Source organism: Gossypium arboreum, chromosome 7, assembly GCF_025698485.1.
Source record: "Gossypium arboreum isolate Shixiya-1 chromosome 7, ASM2569848v2, whole genome shotgun sequence".
In the NCBI taxonomy this organism is placed as follows: Eukaryota; Viridiplantae; Streptophyta; class Magnoliopsida; order Malvales; family Malvaceae; genus Gossypium; species Gossypium arboreum.
This window is the reverse complement of record NC_069076.1, coordinates 11,141,347-11,150,007: the sequence shown is the minus strand read 5'-3', so window position 1 is coordinate 11,150,007 and position 8,661 is coordinate 11,141,347. Positions and strand designations below refer to the sequence as shown.

Below are 8,661 nucleotides of genomic sequence, written 5' to 3'. Positions count from 1 at the left end.
TGACTTGTTCCTCTTCGATTGTAGGATTGAAGGATTGATATTCTGTATGCACACCTCTTCCACTTGAGTCACACCTCATTATTGGATGTACCTACGTAGAACTAAGAAAACCATCAATCTTTTTATTGAAAAGTTCTACCTGATTTGACAACATAGTAACTGAGTCGACGTTATAAATGCCGGCTATTTTTGCTGGCTTAGTCCTCATGACTTGCCACTATAGTTATTCTGTGACATTTCTTCAATGAATTCATAAGCCTCTTCAGGTATTTTGTTGTTGATGGTTCCGCCAGCAGCTGAGTCAACCATTTGCCGAGTCAAGGGATTCAAACCATTGTGGAATGTTTGTACTTGCAGCCAAAGTGGTAACCCATGGTGAAGGCACCTTCTCATTAAGTCCTTGTATCCCTCCCATGCATCGTAAAGTGTTTCTAAGTCCATCTACACAAAAGAAGAAATATCATTACGTAATTTAGCCGTTTTAGCAGGCGAAAAGTATTTTAGTAAAAATTTTTCAGTCATTTGTTCCCAAGTAGTAATTGACCCTCGTGGTAATGAGTTCAACTACTGTTTAGCTTTGTTCCTCAATGAAAAACAAAATAATCGAATACGAATGGCATCATCAGAAATGCCATTGATTTTAAATGTATCGCAAAATTCCAGAAAGTTTGCTAATTGAGCGTTGGGATCTTCATCCTGCAAACCATCAAACTGAACAAATTGCTGTATCATCTGAATAGTGTTAGGTTTTAATTCAAAAGTATTTACAGCTACAGCAGGTTTAACTATGGTAGATTCAGTTCCTGTTAGAGAAGGTTTAGCATAATCATACATAGTACGTGGAGCAGGATTTTGATTAGCCGCAATTGTAGGAGGTAGCTGATTGCCTTGGTTTTTAGCCATCTCTTCGGTTGGGGGTTGAGTATCATCTTCTTGCTCGTTCTCCATGTATCGTAAGCTGCGCCTTATTTCTCTTTGGTTTCTACGAATTGTGCGATTGATTTCTTCGTCAAAAAGTAATGGTCCCGACAGGTTTCTTCTAGTCATAAACTATAAAAACCTGCCAAGAGAAAGAATAAGTAAATTAATAAATAATAATAATTAAATTAAATTAAATTGCAAGAAAAATAAATTGCTAAAGTAATAAAAATTTAGTGTTCCTAATATTTTAGTTCCCCGACAATGGTTCCAAAAACTTGTTCGCGTGATTCATAACAAGTGATAAATATTTATAATGAAGATCAAGCCTAGACTAACTATTATCACGACGAAAAGGCAAGCGTACCTATCGAACAATAGTATAGTAATGGTAAGATTGGGATATAGTACCCAAGGGAACCAAAAGTACTAGTAATAACTATCTTTTTATTATCTAGCCTAAGAATAGAAGGGGTTTTATTTGTTTTAATTAACTAATTATCTAAACTAAGAACGCACAGAGAAAAGAATTGGGGAATTGCTTTTGGGAAAATCGATTGACTTGAGATAATACCTAAGGAAAAATCCACCTAGACTTTACTTGTTATTCGGCTCGAACAGGACGATTTATTCATTCAACTTGTTCAGTAGAGATCCTGTAACACCCTATCCCGTGAATGCCGCGAGAATAGGTAAGGGCATTACCGGACTTGTAACTCATGTCGAATAGTAAAATTTTGAACTTTTCTTGAATTAAAGATCGTTCATTTAAATAAGTACTAAGCATAGCCAAAGGTAAAATTTAAACTTCACTAAGTAAACATTCAAAAGATGCCATTTTCGCATGGCTTATGTACATTAACAAAAATATTCTTCCGCCACTAGTCTATTCTATACATGCCATAAAATAGTTCTAAACATAGCAGTAACAAGCGGTGGATAGTGATAGTGTGACTAGTCACGACGATCCCCGAGCCTCAGTAGCTTCAAGAATGAGACCTATAAGACAGAGGAAATAGAGTAAACGAGTAAGCATTACAATGCTTAGTAAGTTTTAAGCGGTGTCAACAGATAACAATCAAATTATAACATAGCTGTTCGTATTTTTATTTCACTCTTCCTTCGGGCATACCATCCCTTTACCGAATATGCACATCTCATCATATACAATAGGCGATAAACTCTCACATAAAAGTGAGCTCATGTGACATAGATATATCGTATGATTTCACATAACCTCTCACACTAATCCGATGTCACATAATCATAGGAATAGTCCCATAGATTGCTCTCGTATGTATCATATATAAACTTGGAGTACATACTGTTTAACCTTTCGCATTGAATATATTTATAAGCAATTCTTATTACGAAGTCTTACCTGACATAATCTCCACACGTAGTCATCGGGTCTTACCGGACATAATCTCCACACGTAGTCATCGGGTCTTACCGGACATAATCTCAGACGTAGTCATCGGGTCTTACCGGACATAATCTCAAGTTTCATGTACATTTAATCGCATGTTACAACATTCACATTAGCCATTCGGCTTTACCACATATTCATATCTCATACATATTTCACATTCGCCATTCGGCTTTACGACATATACATATCTCATATATATTTCACATTAGCCATTCGGCTTTACCACATATACATATCACACATATATTTCACATTAGCCATTCGGCTTTACCACATATACATATCTCATATATATTTCACATTAGCCATTCGGCTTTACCACATATACATATCACACATATATTTCACATTAGCCATTCGGCTTTACCACATATACATATCTCATACATATTTCACATTCGCCATTCGGCCTTACCACATATACATATCTCATACATATTTCACATTCGCCATTCGGCTTTACCACATATACATATCTTATATATATTTCACATTAGCCATTCGGCTTTACCACATATACATATCTCATACATATTTCACATTCGCCATTCGGCTTTACCACATATACATATCACACATATATTTCACATTAGCCATTCGGCTTTACCACATATACATATCTCATATATATTTCACATTAGCCATTCGGCTTTACCACATATACATATCACACATATATTTCACATTAGCCATTCGGCTTTACCACATATACATATCTCATACATATTTCACATTCACCATTCGGCCTTACCACATATACATATCACACATATATTTCACATTAGCCATTCGGCTTTACCACATATACATATCACACATATATATATTTATCTTGTACATCAATTTCAGCCATAGCTTATAAGCAACTCAAATAGTTTGATCAATGTTTACAACAAATTCACATATTCACCACAAGCTGTTTTCCTGAGCAATAGTCATTAAATTATTTATAACTGGAGCTACAAAACTCAAAATCAATTGCCGTTATTTTACCTGAATATAGACTCATATATATTCCATCCATAAAATTTTCAGAATTTTAGGTTTGGCCAATCAATACCAGATTTTTCTTAAAGTTTCCCCTGTTTCACTGTTTGACTAATCTGACCACTCTTCACTACGAATCAAATTTTTCATTGTACAGAATTCATAATGTGTTCTATTTGATTTCATTTGAAACTAGACTCATTAAGGAGTCTAAGCATATAAATCTTATCTTATAACCATTTTTGTACAAATTATAATGATTTTCCAAAAACAGAACAGGGGATTTCAGAGTCATTCTGACACTGTCCCACACAACTTTAAATATCTCTTTATAGGAAATTTCTTTGCTTCCACGGTATCTTTTATAAGAAACTAGACTAACTAAGCTTTGATTACATATTTTATTCAGCCTATAATTCCACACCAACAATTTATAGTGATTTTCTAAAATCACATTACTGCTGCTGTTCAAAGCAAATTATTACAATTTGCTCTTAAATTTCCAAGTCCAAACACTTATGAACTTACCATTTGAATTTAAGACATATCATGGCCACATCATATCTTATTAAATCAACTCATTATGTCCTATTATAATTGAATTTACTCAACGTTTAATCACTTAAAACTTACCTCGGATGTGGCGAACGATTTTGGCTATTCGATCACTTTTTCCTTCCCTTATCCAACTTTGGTCCTCTAAGCTCTTGAGCTAATTCAAACAAATTTAACTTATTAAAGTCTCATTATGCTAGCTTATGGCCGAATATGACAAGGAGTTTGATAGGTCATATGGCCACCTTTAGCTCAAACACAAAATGGTCATACGCATTTTTAATCACATTGAGCAATTTAATACAATTAATCTAACATTTCCTCATGTGCACCTTTATGACCGAATACATGCAACACTGTGACAGCCCAAAATTGACCCTAGTCGGAACGTGGTTTCGGGACCACAAAACCAAGGCATAAAAAATAATCTAAAATTTGTTTTGATGCCTATAATATGTGTGTATTCATGTGTGACATTTTTGATGTTTTGATTTAGAGCTATAAATGTGAATTTCACTAGAAAGGACCTAGTAGTAAACTTTGAAAGTATGATGGGGAAATGTGTGATGACTAATTAAAGCATGCATGCAAAACAATGGACTTGCATGTCAAATTCCCCTTTTATAGGTGGTGGCGGCCATGACATGGTTTATGGGCAAAGAAAACATGTTGAAACATGTTTTGTTAATGGAGCATGAGAGAAATGATTAATAATTAAAATGTGGGAAGAGAAACAAAAAAAAATGTGTGTGAGTGTAGCATCCCCCATTGCCGTGTAGGTGATAAAGAAAAACAAAAAATTTGATCATCTTTTCCCTCCTTCCTTTGGCGAAATTCTTAAGAGGAAGAAGAGATTTTTGCTTCATTTTCTTTGTTTAGAAGAGATCTAGAAGGAGATTTGGCTAAACTTGCATCAAGATTAAGGTATGTATGAGGTTGTGTCATGAGATTCATGCATGTTTTGGTTGCTAACTTGATGTTCATGTTAGCCATGGTTCAAATCCTTGTTATGCCATGGAAATGGTATTTGGCCAAGGTTATTATTGTGTTAAAGCCATTGCATGCTAAATGTGAAGCTTGCTAATGATGCATGCAATGATGGATTGACTACTCTTGAAATTTCTTTGTAGCAATCTTGAGTAAGACATTGAGTTTTTTGTTTAACCATGACCGAAGTTGAAAGGGCATGATTGTGATGTATTCGGCCATGATGCATTCATGAGCATGGTTTATGCTTCTTGCATGTTAGTTAAAATTTGTGTTTTGGATGGTTATGGATACCTTGAAATTGACCTTACACCTATATGTGTATATATGTTTGCACATGATGTTTTGGTTATGAAGAAAGTGATAAATATGTTTCTTTAAAGGAGAAATTTGTTGAAGAATGGTTGTGAAATTTGCATGTACATTCGGCCTAGTGCATGTATAGTATGAAAAACCTTGAAATTATTGTTGATTTGGTGCAAGTATGACTAAGTATAATCGGCCATATGAGTGCTTGATGCTATGTTATAATTAATGAGCTCAAGTGTGTGAATATAATTGTGTGCGGCCTTATAAGGGCTGAGTACCTTGGATTCCCCTTTGATATTCAAACGACTAAATCAATTTACTTGTTAACATAAAGCTCGAGAGCTTAGAGGGCCACAATTGGATAAGGGGAAGGAAAAAGTGATCGAATAGCCGTTGAAGCCGTTCGACAACATCCGAGGTAAGTCCTAAAGAAATGACCCTACTCGAATTATGTGAAATGAAATATGGATGTGTAATGATTATTGATTTATGTGTGTATGAGTATTTGAATGATACCCGGGCTAAGTCCCGAAGGCGATTATGCTAGTGATATGTTTGTGTTTGAGCCTTAGTAACGAAAACGAAACATGGATGTGTAATGACTATTGATGTGTGTGTGCATGAGCAATTAAATGATATCTGGGCTAAGTCCCAAGACATTTATGCTAGTAGTTAAATCCGGTTAAGACCGAAGGCAATTATGCTAGTGACTAAATCGGGCTAAGACCAAGGCATTCGTGCAAGTTGTTAAATCCGGGCTAATACCGAAGGCATTTGTGCAAGTCGTTCTATCCGGCTAAGACCCAAGGCATTCGTGCATGTGGTTATATCCGGTTGTATTCTGAAGAAGCTTGGGCTGAAGGTGGCGTTGGTTGCTGTAATAAATTTAATTAGTACGCTCAAAAAGCCCAAAGGATAAGGTATGTTTATATGTGCATTGGAAAAGTCGATATGTTTGAGTAACATTCGCTCAATCGACTAACGAATTTTCAGCTATTGAATTGGTTGATATCTTGTGAAAGTATACAATGATGAAGTGTGAAGTAAGTATGATTATGTGAATGTGTATTAATGAAATGATTCATTTGGCTATGTGAATGTAATGCTTTAGTTAAAGCTGATTTTATTGCTTGAGACTTACTAAGCATAAAAATGCTTACCTCGTTGCTTTGGCTCTCGCTTTATAGATTTTGTTCGTTAGCGATCGGATACGGGATCATTGAAGTCGAAGTCATCCACACTATCAAAGCCTCCATTTTGGTATAATTTTGGTTGAACTTTGAAATGGCATGTATAGGACTACCCTTGTTGGTTCAAATGTGTTGTGATGTACATGTGTGCGGCCATGCGAAAATGGCTCGTAGAAGTAAAGTACTGAACTTAGACCATTTGTGATTTGTATATATATATATGGTTTCATGATGTGATTATGGATTGGAAATGGGAGTGTTGGTCACATGATCAGCCATTGGAATGGCTAAAAATGATCATAGGTGAACCTATGTATGGCAAGACTAGTTGGTTCATGGAGACTACAAAATAGGTAAGACCTACCTTAAAAACAGGTGCTGCCAGCTGCAGTGACGGGAATGTGAAAAATCACCAAAAATTGTAGGGATTATATTAAATAGTGAAAGAATTATGTAAATGAACCTTGATGAGTCTACTTTCATATGGAAGAAACGAAACGGTCATAGGAGTTACGTGTTAAGAGATATTAAAGTTATCGTGAGACAGGGCCAGAACGGTTTCTGGGTCCCCTGTCGCGACTTTGAAAATTTACCATAAATTATCCAGAATGAATTAGAAGTCATGCATAATATGTGCAGATTTCTTTTTGAGTCTAGTTTCATTAGAAACAAACGTAATCAGTATTGAAACCCTGTACAGAGAGATATTCAAGTTGTAACGCGCGAAGGTCAGTGTAGTCGACCCCTGTAACATGGGTGACTTTAACTAATAAACTGTACCAATTGGCCCAACCAAAAATTCTAGAAATAAATCCATGGATGGATATATGAGTCTAAATTCAGGGAAAATTTACGGAATCAGTTTCCAAGTTGTGAAACTCGAGATATGCTTTTTAAGGTGACAGCAACGCAGTTTTCCAGCTTGCCTGGAATGTCAAATTGGTCGGTGCCATAAGTGGTTTTGGCTTGTTAACCCCTCGTGTCCGACACCGGCAACGGTCTCGGGTTCGGGGTGTTACAATTTTATTGGTATCAGAGCTACGGTTTAGTCGATTCTAGGACTACTGTGATATGTTTGGGGTCTAGCTATACATGCCATTAAATGATGAATCGATAGTGTGGTGATTTCTGACAATTTGACTTTGTGTTTGTTTATAGCAATGGATCCCGATCCCAACCGAGCAATAGCTGATGATGTGGAGAGTGTGGCGCCTGCTCCGCGCAAGGAACAGCGGCGGACTCTCAACCTATGGCCAGCAATCCGAATGATGAGGCTAGGCAAGCCTTTTATAGTGTGATGAATGATTGGTTTAACCAATACATTCAAACTAACACTACTGTTCCACAACCTCCATTCCCGACAAATGCAACCCCGACCTACAATACCTCCGTAGAATCGACCAAATAAGGTCAAGTAAGCCCCGATCGACGAGATTGAAAACATGGGGCCACTGAATTTAAAGCTACGGATGATGACGATGCCGAGCAAGCTGAATTTTGGTTGGACAACACTATCCGGTGCTCGATGAGCTATCTTGTACACCGATGAGTGCTTAAAGTGTACCATCTCCTTGCTACGCGATTCCGCCTACTATTGGTGGAGTACTCGACTGTGGTGCCTAGAGAGCAGTGACTTGGGACTTCTTTCAAACCGAGTTCAAAGAAGTATATCGATCGAGATTCATCGACCAAAAGCGAAGGAATTTCTTGACCTTAAGCAAGGCTCTATGTCGCCATCGACTACGAACGAAAATTTGTGAGGCTTAGCGATGACGCTCGAGAATGCATTTCGTCCGAATCTATTATGTGTAAACGCTTCGAGGATGGGCTGAATGATGATATAAGGATGTTCGTTGGCATTCTCGAAATACGAGAGTTCGTAGTACTTGTTGAGCAAGCTTGTAAAGCCGAAGAGCTTAGAAAGGAGAAACAAAAAGTTGATGTGGGAACTGGAGAATTTCGAAAAAGGTCCTCGGGAAAGTCTCTTCAACAGGCATCGAAGAGATTTCGAGATGATGTGAGCCGGTCTAGAGGCGCTTCGGGCTTTTCTAGACGAGATCGCGGTCGACCCCCTGTGACCACACGAGTCACTTCGATCGCCAGTGGTGGAAATGATCGCGAGAGAGAGAGCGAGTGTCGCATTGTGGTAAATGGCATTGGGAGCTGTAGGTTCGTGATCACTCTCGCTATAAGTGTGGATCGGCCGACCACTTTGTCAAGGACTGCCCAAGGTTGTTTGAACAAAATGTAAGTCAAAGTGGAAACCCGGGTGCTACCACTGCT

At 37.3% G+C, this 8,661-nt stretch overlaps 1 non-coding gene across 1 annotated transcript; it reads left to right on the top strand.

Annotated features, from left to right (window-relative positions):
- Positions 1–367: 367 nt before the first annotated feature.
- LOC128295639 (small nucleolar RNA R71) lies at positions 368–474 on the top strand. The gene has a single exon (XR_008286199.1). It is a non-coding gene; the product is annotated as a small nucleolar RNA R71 (small nucleolar RNA).
- Positions 475–8,661: the final 8,187 nt, after the last annotated feature.